The sequence below is a fragment of the Rana temporaria genome, chromosome 10, assembly GCF_905171775.1.
Source record: "Rana temporaria chromosome 10, aRanTem1.1, whole genome shotgun sequence".
In the NCBI taxonomy this organism is placed as follows: Eukaryota; Metazoa; Chordata; class Amphibia; order Anura; family Ranidae; genus Rana; species Rana temporaria.
Window position 1 is genome coordinate 144,416,542 of NC_053498.1, and position 13,150 is coordinate 144,429,691.

At 52.5% G+C, this 13,150-nt stretch overlaps 1 protein-coding gene across 1 annotated transcript in view; it reads right to left on the bottom strand.

Moving 5' to 3' along the window:
• Nucleotides 1–10,522, bottom strand: part of LOC120915723 (myo-inositol 2-dehydrogenase-like) — a 97,060-nt gene extending 86,538 nt beyond the window's left edge. The window contains exon 1 of the mRNA XM_040326470.1: nucleotides 10,442–10,522. The gene's annotated coding sequence lies outside the window, so the exon portion shown is untranslated. The remainder of the gene's footprint in view (nucleotides 1–10,441) is intronic.
• Nucleotides 10,523–13,150: the final 2,628 nt, after the last annotated feature.

Consider the following 13,150-nt stretch of genomic DNA (forward strand, 5'->3'; position numbering starts at 1 on the left):
TGCGTACTAACCATCGGTTTTGACCTATCGGTCAGGCGTCCATCGGTCCGATATTAAAGCAACTTCTCTGTTTCTGGACTGAAGGACTACAGACCGAGGGGCCGTACACACGGTCGGTTTGGACCGATGAAACTGAACTTCAGTCCAAACCGATTAAAACGGACTGATCGTGTGTACGAGACCTTATGTTCCCCGCGCTTTGAACAACCAGGCGGTGGCGGCTCCTCCACTCTCCTCTCTCTTACCCAGCACAGGTAGGCTGAAATGGGGACGCTGGCTGCTATGGGGACGCTGGCTGCTATGGGGACACTGGCTGCAATGGGGACACTGGCTGCAATGGGGACACTGGCTGCAATGGGGACACTGGCTGCAATGGGGACACTGGCTGCAATGGGGACACTGGCTGCAATGGGGACACTGGCTGCTATGGGGACACTGGCTGCTATGGGGACACTGGCTGCTATGGGGACGCTATGGGGACGCTGGCTGCTATGGGGACGCTGGCTGCTATGGGGACACTGGCTGCTATGGGGACGCTGGCTGCTATGGGGACACTGGCTGCTATGGGGACGCTGGCTGCTATGGGGACACTGGCTGCTATGGGGACACTGGCTGCTATGGGGACACTGGCTGCTATGGGGACACTGGCTGCTATGGGGACACTGGCTGCAATGGGGACGCTGGCTGCTATGGGGACACTGGCTGCTATGGGGACACTGGCTGCTATGGGGACACTGGCTGCTATGGGGACACTGGCTGCTATGGGGACACTGGCTGCTATGGGCACACTGGCTGCAATGGGGACGCTGGCTGCAATGGGGACGCTGGCTGCAATGGGCACGCTGGCTGCAATGGGCACGCTGGCTGCAATGGGCACGCTGGCTGCAATGGGCACGCTGACTGCTATGGGGACGCTGGCTGCTATGGGGACGCTGGCTGCTATGGGGACGCTGGCTGCTATGGGGACACTGGCTGCAATGAGGCTCTGTTGAACAGGTTGAATAGGTTGTTGTACACCTGCTGGCTCTTAGACTACACGCCCTGGGGAATATTATGCTCTAAGATTAGACTGCAGTATTGGTACTCCAGGGGGACCTGCTATTCTGAACCACCCAGAGTTCCATCTGCAGCAGTCAGCCATAGGGTCCACTACCATAGCGGTGCACTCCTGACCCCAACGGTGTGCATCTGTCACCTGGCCTGAAGTGACCTGACAAATGGTCATTGATCCCAATGGTATGGCTGCTTTAATTATAATAAGGCAGCCATGAACTGGTTCCAAAAGTTTCACCTGCCTTAAAGAGATGCAGAGGATACCTAGAACAGTCATCTTTGCTTGCCTTTATCTGACTCTTCCCACAGGCACCAATGATGGGGCACTATTCCTCCCACTGGCACCAATGTTGAGGCACTATACCTCCCACTGACACCAATGATGGGGCACCATTTCTCCTCCTTCTCCTACTGAGCACAAGCACTATGCTTTGTTTTACACCCACATAGCCTGATGCATGGTTAACTCTCACTGACACTGGCACTGGAACATTTTCTACACCCACTGGCCATAGTCCCGCTTCCCTCAAGTCTGAAGGACTTCCGTTGACTGTCATCAAACCTAGACCATTCTATACTCTGCCCAAAACTAAAACATATTTTTGGCTGAGAGTGGTCCAAGTAAGGTCAACCCTTACTTAGACAACCTTGCTTCCATTTGCTTATCCAGCCCGTGGGGCACTATTTCATTCACTGACTCCAAGAATGGGACATTATTTCTGCCACTGACACCAACAATGGGGCACAAATACTGCCATTGACATAAATGATAGTATACAATTCCCTACTCGATGACGCCAACAATGGGGCACTGTTCCTCCCAATGACAGAAACAATGGGGCATTATTTCTCTCACTGACACCTACCACGGGGCTCAGAAGGCAGGCTCTGTGAAATGTGTGATACAGCAGGGTCTACTCACAGGAATGGTAAATTTCTTCCCAAATCTAGAATTACAAACCATAGGATAGATTTATGGAATTTTATTTATAACTTTTTTTTACTAGTAATGGTGGCGAACAGCGACTTATAGCGGGGCTGTGACATTGCTGCAGACAAATCGGACTCGAAGTGAATCTTTTGACACTTTTTGGGGACCAGTGACACCAATATAGTTGAACCTCGGAATACGAACATAATCCGTTCCAGGAGAATGCTCGTAATCCAAAGTACTCGCATATCAAAGCGAGTTTTCCCATTGAAGTCAATAGAAGCAAAAATAATTTGTTCTGCATTGACTTCAATGGGATGCAATACCGAATGCGGCCAGAGGTGGGGGGACGCCGAAAATGTCCGAAAAGGCCAGAGGACACATCGGCCCGTTTCCTGCGCCCTCGTACCATAGGCCAAATGAGGTACTGCAGGCCAATGTTCGGCTTTTCTCGGCTCCTGCGCCCCCGTACCTCAGGCCAAATTAGGCACTGCAGGCCTATTTAGCTTAAATTCTGTGCTCGTCTTGCGAGTCAACACTCGCAAACCGAGTCAGAAGTTTAAAAAAAAAAAGTTGCTTGCAAATCAAAACGCTCTCAAACCAAGTTACTCTTAAACTGAGGTTCCACTGTACAGTGATCAGTGCTGAAAAACAGAATGCACTGTCACTGTACTAATGAGACTGGCAGGGAAGGGGTTAACATCCGGGACAAAGGGTTAAGTGTTTCCCTAGGGAGTGTCTTCTAACTGTGTGGGGGAGGTGCTTTGTCTGGGGGAATGTAAAGATCTGTGTTTCTGTAAATGTAAAGATATGAAAAGAATGTAAAGAATGTAAAGATCTCCATCTTCCCCCTCTGACAGAACAGCGATCTGCCCTGTTTACATAGGCAGACCTCCGTTCTGCTTCTCCTCAGAATGATCGGCGGGTTCCGAACGCGCCCCAGACTCCGTGCACAAAATCATGTACAGAGTGCGTGATTTCGCGCAGGAGGGCCGTTATTGCTGCAGTATATATGCGTAGGGCGGGCCTTAGGGGGTTAAGGACTGAGGGCTCTTGAGAGGAGTACTGAGGCCCGGGGTGATGTGATGTTCTCAGGAAGATATGTACAGCCCCCTGCAGGCTCCTCCCACCAGCCATGATCTGCCTGCATTGCATAGAGAAGACACTGAGACTTAGTGATGACATCACTGGGGCTAAAATAGGGTCTGTAGTAAAGGAAATGTAGTTCCAAAACATCTGGAGTGCCAAGGTTCGCCATCACTGGCTTAGACGATACGTCATATCGCCTACGGCGGCCCCTCCCTGTAGGCGATCACCTGGGACACATGACAGGTCCCAGGCGAACGCCTGTCCACTCAGGGAACGCTGCGCCGTTCGCGCATGCGCAGTGAGTGCCTGGCCAGGAAGCCGAAAGCTGTCACGGCCGGGTGCCCACAGTTACAATGGAGGCGCCGGTGTAGAAGGGGGGGGGAGAGGAGCGAAGCTTCGGGCGGCGCGGCGCTGGACCGCGGAGCAGGTAAGTGTATGTTTATTAAAAGCCAGCAGCTACACTTTTTGAAGCTGTTGACTTTTAATAAACATGAAAAACGTCTGGAACTCCCCTTTGTGTGAAAATGTATTTTAATCGTGAACAAGCTCCACTCCTTTAGTAAATCAGGATCAGTGAGGAGATGCATTGCACACAACTGTACTATATATATGTAGCGCTCACCCCCTAAGGAGCCGCTGATTAGTTTGGGATCGGCTTACTGAGTTACCTTTTTGACTTGGTCTAGGGGTGACTTCTGTGAGTGTGAATAAAGAGCAATAGGTAGATTCAGTAAGAGTTAGGCCGGCTTATCAGTAGATAAGCCGACCTAACTCAGAATCTACGCCGACTTATGTTTAAGCGTATGCTCAAACAGAGATACGCTTAAACATATCTAAGATACGACGGCTTGCGCCGTCCTATCTTAGATTGCAATATTTTGGATGGCCGCTAGGTGGCGCTTCCATTGCGGTCGGCGTAGAATATGCAAATGAGTAGATACGCCGATTCACAAACGTACGCCCGGCCGACGCAGTACTTTTACGCCGTTTACGTAAGAGATAGGCCGCGTAAAGTTAGAGCTAGGCCCTATTGGAATAGTAATGTCAAGTATGGCCGCCGTTCCCGCGTCGAAATTCAAATTTCTTACGTTGCTTGCATAAGTCGTCAGTGAATCGGGATTTACGCCGTTTACGTCCACGTCAAAATCAATAGGCCCGTGCGGCGTACTTAGCCGCAGTGCACACTGGGAAATGTAGGCGCCCGGCGCATGCGCAGTTCGCGGAAAACGTAAGGTCAAGCCCCATTAACATACAACACGCCCCCCTCAAACACATTTGAATTAGGCGCCCTTACGCCCACCGATTTAGGCTACGCCGCCGTAACTTAGCAGGTAAGTACATTGTGAATCATGTACTTGCCTAGCTAACTTACGGCGGCGTAGCTTAAATGCCGTAAGCTACGCCGCCGCAAAGTTAGGCATAGGTACCTGAATCTACCTACAAGTGTCCAGACATCAATTCAGTTTTCAATGCTTTATTCCAAGGCCCAACACGGCCAACATCAACACGGCACACGACAGAGAAAGGTTGATGAGCGTAGAGGAACTTTAGTATCAGGCCTTGGATATGAAGAGAGAGCAAGCCTGCTCTCAGCAATGATAAAGCTCAATTCGTCGCCACCCCAATCAGGGTGGGTAAAGTGCCCCCGGACAGGCGGTTATCTCAGGCCTGGCAGCCGGAGCGTCACTTGCGGATCACTGGGAGGAAACAGACCTCTGCCACAGGCCTGACTCAGGGCCTCTGCCACAGGCCGGACAACTTGGGATTTGTGAGATCAATTTGAGCAAATATTCCCAGTCAGTTCAATCAGTGTCACCCACTGACAGCTTGAGCATACCTGTCATATGGTGCGGTGACCGGATCCCCGATGGTTCGTCTAGGCCTCCTGGACAATCTCTAGTTATAGGTTCCCCCGAGCCGATCCCCCATCGCACAGCCTCCAGCTTAGGATCCTCTCAGCAGAAGATTGGGACCCAGCAAGTCGCTGGAGCCCCTCTCAATGGATCCCCATCGCACAGCCTCCAGCTTAGGATCCTCTCAGCAGAAGATTGGGACCCAGCAAGTCGCTGGAGCCCCTCTTAATGGATCCCCATCGCACAGCCTCCAGCTTAGGAGCCTCTCAGCAGAAGATTGGGACCCAGCAAGTCGCTGGAGCCCCTCTCAATGTCAGGATGAGGCTCTGCGTGGTGCACAACCTCAGCGAAGCAGGCCACGGTGGCGGGGCCCATGGATGCGCGTACCCTGAAGGTGCAGTGGCGGAACTACCGCCATAGCGACCCACGCGGGCGCTATGGGGCCCGCAGCTGAGTGAGGATCAGGGGGGCCCGGTGAGGATAAGAGCATCACCGCCGCCGACCCGCCGGGACAGTCGCCCGCCCGTAGTCAGTGACTCAGTCTCAGTGTCTCTGCGGGCAGCATCTAAAGGAACTGTCAGCACGGCTCTCACACACAGCTCAGCCTCAGAGCCGCGCTGACAGTTCCGCTCTCGCCCCCCATTGACTACTGCTCTGCCAGCCATAGGTGTCCAGACCGTCTGCCCAGTGAGGTGAGGGGGGGAACTGCGGGACGCTGTCAGGATGTCCCTTCCTCCCCCTTTCTCATGTCTGTGCAGCACGGGACAAGAGAGAAGAAAGTTTCCTGCTTCTTCTTCTCTCCTCCCACAGTGGAGCAGAAAGAACTCGTGGGGCATCCTGGGAAATGTAGTCTCGGGGATTACAGTCATCAGCATGCACTCTGCCTGCTGAGCCTGGAGAAATCTAGTAGCTGTCTCTATGGAGTCTTAAAGCGGTAGTTCACCCCCCCCCCCGACACATTTTACCATCGAGACAGGCATTGTAGCGCGAGCTACAGTATGCCTGTCCCGATTTTTTTAACCCCGTACTCACCTTGTAGTCGTCCATCGTAGATTTCGGCTCCCGCGGGGAATGGGCGTGCCTATGGAGAGGGAGGATGATTGACGGCCGGCCCTGGCACGTCACTCTCCCCGAAGACAGCCGAAGTAGGTCTCGGCTCTTCACGGCGCCTGCGCACAGGCTATGCGCACGCGTCGTGAAGACCAAGCCTATTTCGGCTATTTCCGGAGAAGCGTGACGCGCCAGAGCCGGCCGTCAATCATCCTCCGTCTCCATAGGCACGCCCATTCCCCGGTATCTTCGATGGACGACTACAAGGTGAGTATGGGGCTAAAAAAAACGGGACAGGCATACTGTAGCTCGCGCTACAATGCCTGATTTTAAGGTAAAAAAAAATTTTTTTCCCGTCGATAGGGTGAACCCCCGCTTTAAGCAACCCTCTAAAGGAGGATTTCAATGAGGAATTGATCGATCTTACTGTCTGCTTGTGGGGGGAAAAAGAGAAAGCTCAGAGAAAAGCATGTACAGTACTACAGGAGACAGGGAAATAGAAAGAGGACTGTGCTGGGGGAACTAATAGCCCCAGCACCACCAGATAGAGCCACGCTGTACCCGCACCACCAGAGAGCCACACTGTACCCGCACCACCAGAGCGCCACACTGTACCCGCACCACCAGAGCGCCATGCTGTACCCGTACCACCAGAGCGCCACACTGTACCCGTACCACCAGAGCGCTACACTGTACCCGCACCACCAGAGCGCCATGCTGTACTCGCACCACCAGAGCGCCATGCTGTACCCGCACCACCAGAGCGCCACGTTGTACCCGCACCACCAGAGTGCCATGCTGTACCCGCACCACCAGAAAGAGCCATGAGAGCCACGCTGTACCTGCACCACCAGAGAGCCATGAGAGACATGCTGTACCCGCACCACCAGAGAGAGCCATGAGAGCCACGCTGTACCCGAACCACAAGAGCGCCACACTGTACCCGCACCGCCAGAGAGAGCCAAGCTGTACCGCACCACCAGAGAGAGAGAGCCACGCTGCACCGCACCACCAGAGAGAGAGAGCGCCACGCTGCATCGCACCACCAGAGAGAGAGCGTCACACTGTACCTCCACCACCACCAGAGAGAGAGAGAGCCACGCTGTCCAGGACCACCAGAGAGAGCAGGTCAGTTTCACTGGGCAGTGTGGGCACAATAGGAGACAGCTAGTACTAGCATTGTTCTCTATCTATCAAGATATATTATGTGGTATCTCTCTGTATAGTGTTGGTGTGTGTGCACATGTGCGTGCGTGCGTGCGTGCGCGCCGGGGGGGGGGGCGGCAAAATTCACCTTCGCCTGAGTTGGCAAAAATCCTTGCACCGGCCCTGATCGCCGGCATGGTCTCCCAGCCAGGGGAAGAGAGAGGAGAGGAAGAGGCGAGCTGTCCGTATCAGCAGAGAGAGGAATTGCCCGCTGTAATAGCTTTCATTTGAACTTCCAGTGTTCCCGGGGCTCATGTCACATAGCTCCACCTCTTGGCCCGGCACCTTTGATTGACAGAACGCCGGTCCAGTGTGGGACATGTGACATCATCAAAGGCGTTGGGCTAAGAGGTGGGGCTATGTGACGATGAGCCCCGGGAAGACTGGAAATTCAAATGAAAGCTATTACAGCGGGTAGGGTTGTCCCCAATACCGATACTAGTATCGGTATCGGGACCGATTCCGAGTATTTGCGGGAGTACTTGTACTCCCGCAAATACCCCCGATACCGAAATAGAATACTTGCACACCCCCCCCCCCCGCCGCCGTCGCCACTACACCGCATCCTGCCGCATCCCCGCTACCGCCGACTGGGTAATACGGGCGGGGAACATTACAGCTTTCATTTGAATAGCTGTAATGATTCGCGCCGCGCATAGACACTCCCCCTTGCTCGGGTGAACTGTCCAATCCCGAGCAAGGGGGAGTGTCTATACGCAGCGCAAATCATTACTGCTATTCAAATGAAAGCTGTAATGTTCCCCGCGCGTATTAACCAGTCGGCGGCAGCGGGGATGCGGTGGGATGCAGGTAAGGGGGACATGGCTGGATATGGGGGGGAGACATGGCTGCATGGAGGGAGACATGGCTGGATATGGGGGGGAGACATGGCTGGATATGGGGGAGACATGGCTGCATATGGGGGACATGGCTGGATATGGGGGGGAGACATGGCTGCATATGGGGGGGACATGGCTGCATATGGGGGGGACATGGCTGCATATGGGGGGGACATGGCTGGATATGGGGGAGACATGGCTGCATATGGGGGGGACATGGCTGGATAATGGGGGGACATGGCTGCATATGGGGGGGACATGGCTGCATATGGGGGGGACATGGCTGGATAATGGGGGGACATGGCTGCATATGGGGGGGACATAGCTGGATATGGGGGGGGACATGGCTGCATATGGGGGGAGACATGGCTGGATATGGGGGGACATGGCTGCATATGGGGGGACATGGCTGCATATGGGGGGGACATGGCTGGATATGGGGGGGACATGGCTGTATATGGGGGGAACATGGCTACATATGGGGGGGACATGGCTGCATATGGGGGGGACATGGCTGCATATGGGGGGGACATGGCTGCATATGGGGGGGGACATGGCTGCATCTGTGGGGGGACATGGCTGCATTTGGGGACACATTTAAAAAAAAGTATTGGTATTCGGTATCGGCGAGTACTTGAAAAAAAGTATCGGTACTCGTACTCAGTCCTAAAAAAGTGGTATCGGGACAACCCTAACAGCGGGCAATCCCGCTCTCTGCTGATCCGGCCGGCTTGCTTCTTCCTCTGCACAGGTGAGGCTGTATTGGGCACAGGCAGGCCAGGCTGTATTGGGCACAGGCAATGCTGTATTGGGCACAGGTCACGCTGTATGGGGCACAGGCAGTTCAGACTGTATTGGGCACAGGCAGGCCAGGCTGTATTGGGCACAGGCAACGCTGCATTGGGCACAGGTCATGCCGCATTGGGCACAGGCAATGCTGTATTGGGCACAGGTAACGCTGTATGGGGCACAGGCAGGCCAGGCTGTATTGGGCACAGGTCACGCTGTATTGGGCACAGGCAGGCCAGGCTGTATTGGGCACAGGCAGGCCATGCTGTATGGGGCACAGGTCACGCTGTATGGGGCACAGGTCACGCTGTATGGGGCACAGGTCACCCTGTATAGGGCACAGGTCACCCTGTATAGGGCACAGGTCACCCTGTACAGGTCACGCTGTATGGGGCACAGGTCACGCTGTATGGCGCAAAGGTCACGCTGTATGGGGCACAGGTCACGCTGTATGGGGCTCAGGTCATGCTGCATTGGGCACAGGTCACGCTGTATGGGGAACCGGTCACGCTGTATGGGGCACAAGTCACCCTGTATAGGGCACAGGTCACGCTGTATGGGGCTCAGGTCATGCTGCATTGGGCACAGGTCACGCTGTATGGGGAACCGGTCACGCTGCATGGGGCACAGGTCACCCTGTATAGGGCACAGGTCACGCTGTATGGGGCACAGGTCACGCTGCATTGAGACTAGGGCGGCTCTGGGGGGCCCCATACAACATTTTGCTATGGGGCCCTGTGATTTCTAGTTACGCCCCTGTGAAGGTGGGTACCGCACCTGAAACTCGGGCCCTGCTTCTGAAAATGGGCAGCAGCCTGAGTTTCCATAAATCACGAATGGGAGTAAAACTAAGCCTTCCATTCCCCACTAACTTTAGTGTAGCCCCCGCATAGAAAGTAAGGGGACGCTACATATATTTATTATTATTATTAGGGTTGTCCCGGAACCGACTAGTATTGGTATCGCGACCGATACTGAGCATTTGCGTGAGTACTTGTACTCGCGGCAAATGCTCCCAATGCTTTTTTTTTTTTTCACCCGAGAGCGGGTGGAGAGGAGGCGGAGAGCGGAGCAGAGCAGTCCTCGGGTATGTCACGAAGGCCCCTTTCACATTGAGGCGTTTTTCATGCGGTACAGCGCTGCTATACCGCATGAAAAAATCATTCTCTGCAGGCTTCAATGTGAAAGCCCGAAGGCTTTCACACTGAAGCGGTGCGGTAGCAGGAACGCTCCAAAAGTCCTGCTAGCCGCATCTTTGGAGCGGTATAGGAGCGGTGCGTTTACCGCTCCTATACTGCGCCTTCCCATTGAAATCAAGGGGAAACCGCGGTAATACCCTTTTAACCCTTTTTCGGCCGCTAGCGGGGGTTAAAACCTCACCGCTAGCGCCCGAATACCGCGGTAAATACGACGGTATAGCAGCGCTAAAAATCGCGCTGCTATACCGCCACCGCGGCTCTATCCCCAATGTGAAAGCAGCCTAATGGAGGAGAGGAGGGCTGCTGCCGCCGTCTAGATAGTATCTACCATGCTGTATCATCACACACAATAACACAGCACCTCTACGTGCAGTTTGCAAGCTTCTTTGATGTGAGTGGATATTGGAATAAAGTATTGTTGGCTTTACTTACACTGACCTGGCGCCCTGCTGTTTTTCTCCTTTTTATTTGCCATCTAGTTGCCTGCAGTCTACTTCCTGCTTTCTACTTCCTGCAGTCTACATCCTGCTTCCTGCAGTCTACTTCCTTAAGTCATACAGGTGTGTGCAGCCTTCAAATTTTATATACCCAGGTGTGTCAGAGGAGATTTTTACAGAGTCATGGCCGAACAAAGAACCCCCCTGCTGTACAAGCTGCTGTGTGTACAAAGCTCTTTAACTGGACAAGTTAGAACCCAGATAAACAATACACATAATGGGCCAGATTCACAAAGGTTAGCGGATCTTTAGATCCGTGTAACCTATGTGTTTTAAGATCCGCCCTCGCAAGTTTGTGAGGAAAGTGTCAAATTCACAACACACTTACCTCCAAACTTGCGACGGCGGATCCTAACTCCCCCAGCGGAATTCAAATTCCGCGGCTAGGGGAGTGTCATATTTAAATCAGGCGCGTTCCCGCGCCGATTTAAATACGCATGCGTCTTTCGGGGAATTTCCCGGCGTGCATTGCTCCCACTGACGTCAATAGGACGTCAGTGGTTGCGACGTGAGCGGGACTTGCGACGCGCGTGTTCGTGAATCGGCGTACGCAAACGACGTAGGAAATTTCAAAATCGACGCGGGAACGACGGCCATACTTAACAATACTTACCCCTGCTTTTAGCAGGGGTAAGTATACAAAGGGTACCGCGCTACGGAAACGACGTAAGAACACAGCGTCGGGTCCGCGTACGTTCGTGAATTTCGCGTATCTCGCTGATTTACATCTTATTCAGTGTAAATCAGCGGGAATGCCCCCGGCGCCATTTTTAAATCCAAAAAAAGATCCGACAGTGTAACACAGTGTGACACTGTCGGATCTCAGCCCTATCTATGCGTATCTGATTCTATGAATCAGGTGCATAGATAGGACCAGTAAAAATCAGAGATACGATGGTGTATCTGAGATACTCCATCGTATCTCTTCTGTGAATCTGGCCCAATATTTTAAAGTGTATCTAAAGCCATTTTAGGAGAGTATTAAGGTTGTTAGGTTTATTATTGCTGTCTTTGTTCCCGTTAGGAAGATTCACACTCTCTAATTCTATTTGGGGACAAGGCTGCATTTGGGGACACAAGGCTGAATTTGGGGACACAAGGCTGCATTTGGGGACATGGCTGCGTTTGGGGACACATGGCTGCGTTTGGGGACACATGGCTGCATTTGGGGACACAAGGCTGAATTTGGGGACACATGGCTGCATTTGGGGACACATGGCTGAATTTGGGGACACATGGCTGCATTTGGGGACACAATGCTGCATTTGGGGACACATGGACACATTTTAAAAAAAAGTATCGGTAATCGGTATTGGCGTGTACATGGAACAAAGGATCGGTACTTGTACTCGGTCCTAAAAAAGTGGTATCGGGACAACCCTAATTATTATTATTATATATAACAGACTGAAAGAACCTCAAGAGCTGAAAGACGATGTATCTGATAAAACCTCTGAAGATTCCTCCATGGTGGAGCTGCATGGCAGGTAACATAAAAATATATATATATATATATATACTGTGTATGTGTGAGTATATAATGTTGTGTAGTGAGTGTACAGCTTGTATAACAGTGTAAATTTGCCGTCCCCTCAAAATAACTCAACACACAGCCATTAATGTCTAAACCGCTGGCAACAAAGTGAGTACACCCCTAAGTGAAAATGTCCAAATTGGGTCCAAAGTGTCAATATTTTGTGTGGCCACCATTTTTCAGCACTGCCTTAACCCTCTTGGGCATGGAGTTCACTAGTGCTTAATAGGGTTTAGGTCTGGAGACATGTTTGGCCAGTCCATCACCTTTAGACCTCTTTCACATTGAGGCATGGAGCCGCGGTGACGGTATAGCCGCGCTATTTGTAGCGCCGCTATACCGTTGTATTTACCACGATATTCGGGCGCTAGCGGTGAGATTTTAACCCCCGCTAGCGGCCGAAAAAGGGTTAATACCGCCCACGTAGGCGGTATTACCGCGGTTTCCCATTGATTTCAATGGGAAGGCGCGGTATAGGAGCGGTAAACACACCGCTCCTATACCGCTCCAAAGATGCGGCTAGCAGGACCTTTGGAGCGTTCCTGCTACCGCACCGCTTCAGTGTGAAAGCCTATTTTTAGCGCTGTACCACATGAAAAACGCCTCAATGTGAAAAGGGCCTTACCCTCAGCTTCTTTAGCAAGTAGGTGGTCGTCTTGGAGGTGTGTTTGGGGGTCGTTATCATTTTGGAATACTGCCCTGCGGCCCAGTCTCCGAAGAGAGGGGATCATGCTCTGCTTCAGTATGTCACAGTACATGTTGGCATTCAAGGTTACCTCAATGAACTGTGTATATATGGTGGAACGGTGTATTAAATGTATGTTGGAGGGTGTATTATATGTATATATTTGGGGGTGTATTATATGTATGTAGCGCCCATGTACTTCCAAGTACGGGTGCTGGTAAATTTAAGGGGAATGATCAGAGTGTAAGTGACTCTGATCTCAATTCTGATTATTGTAGGGCTCTCTGTTTCAGCTCGGCTGTGCTGTGGGCTCATTCTGCTGTGCCTGGGGTGTTGTTCCACCCCGGGACAGCAGGTGGCAGCAGTGGAAGCTGAGGTTTGGGTGTTCTCTTCAAGCGGCCAATCAGGAGGCCTAGGCCTCGCTG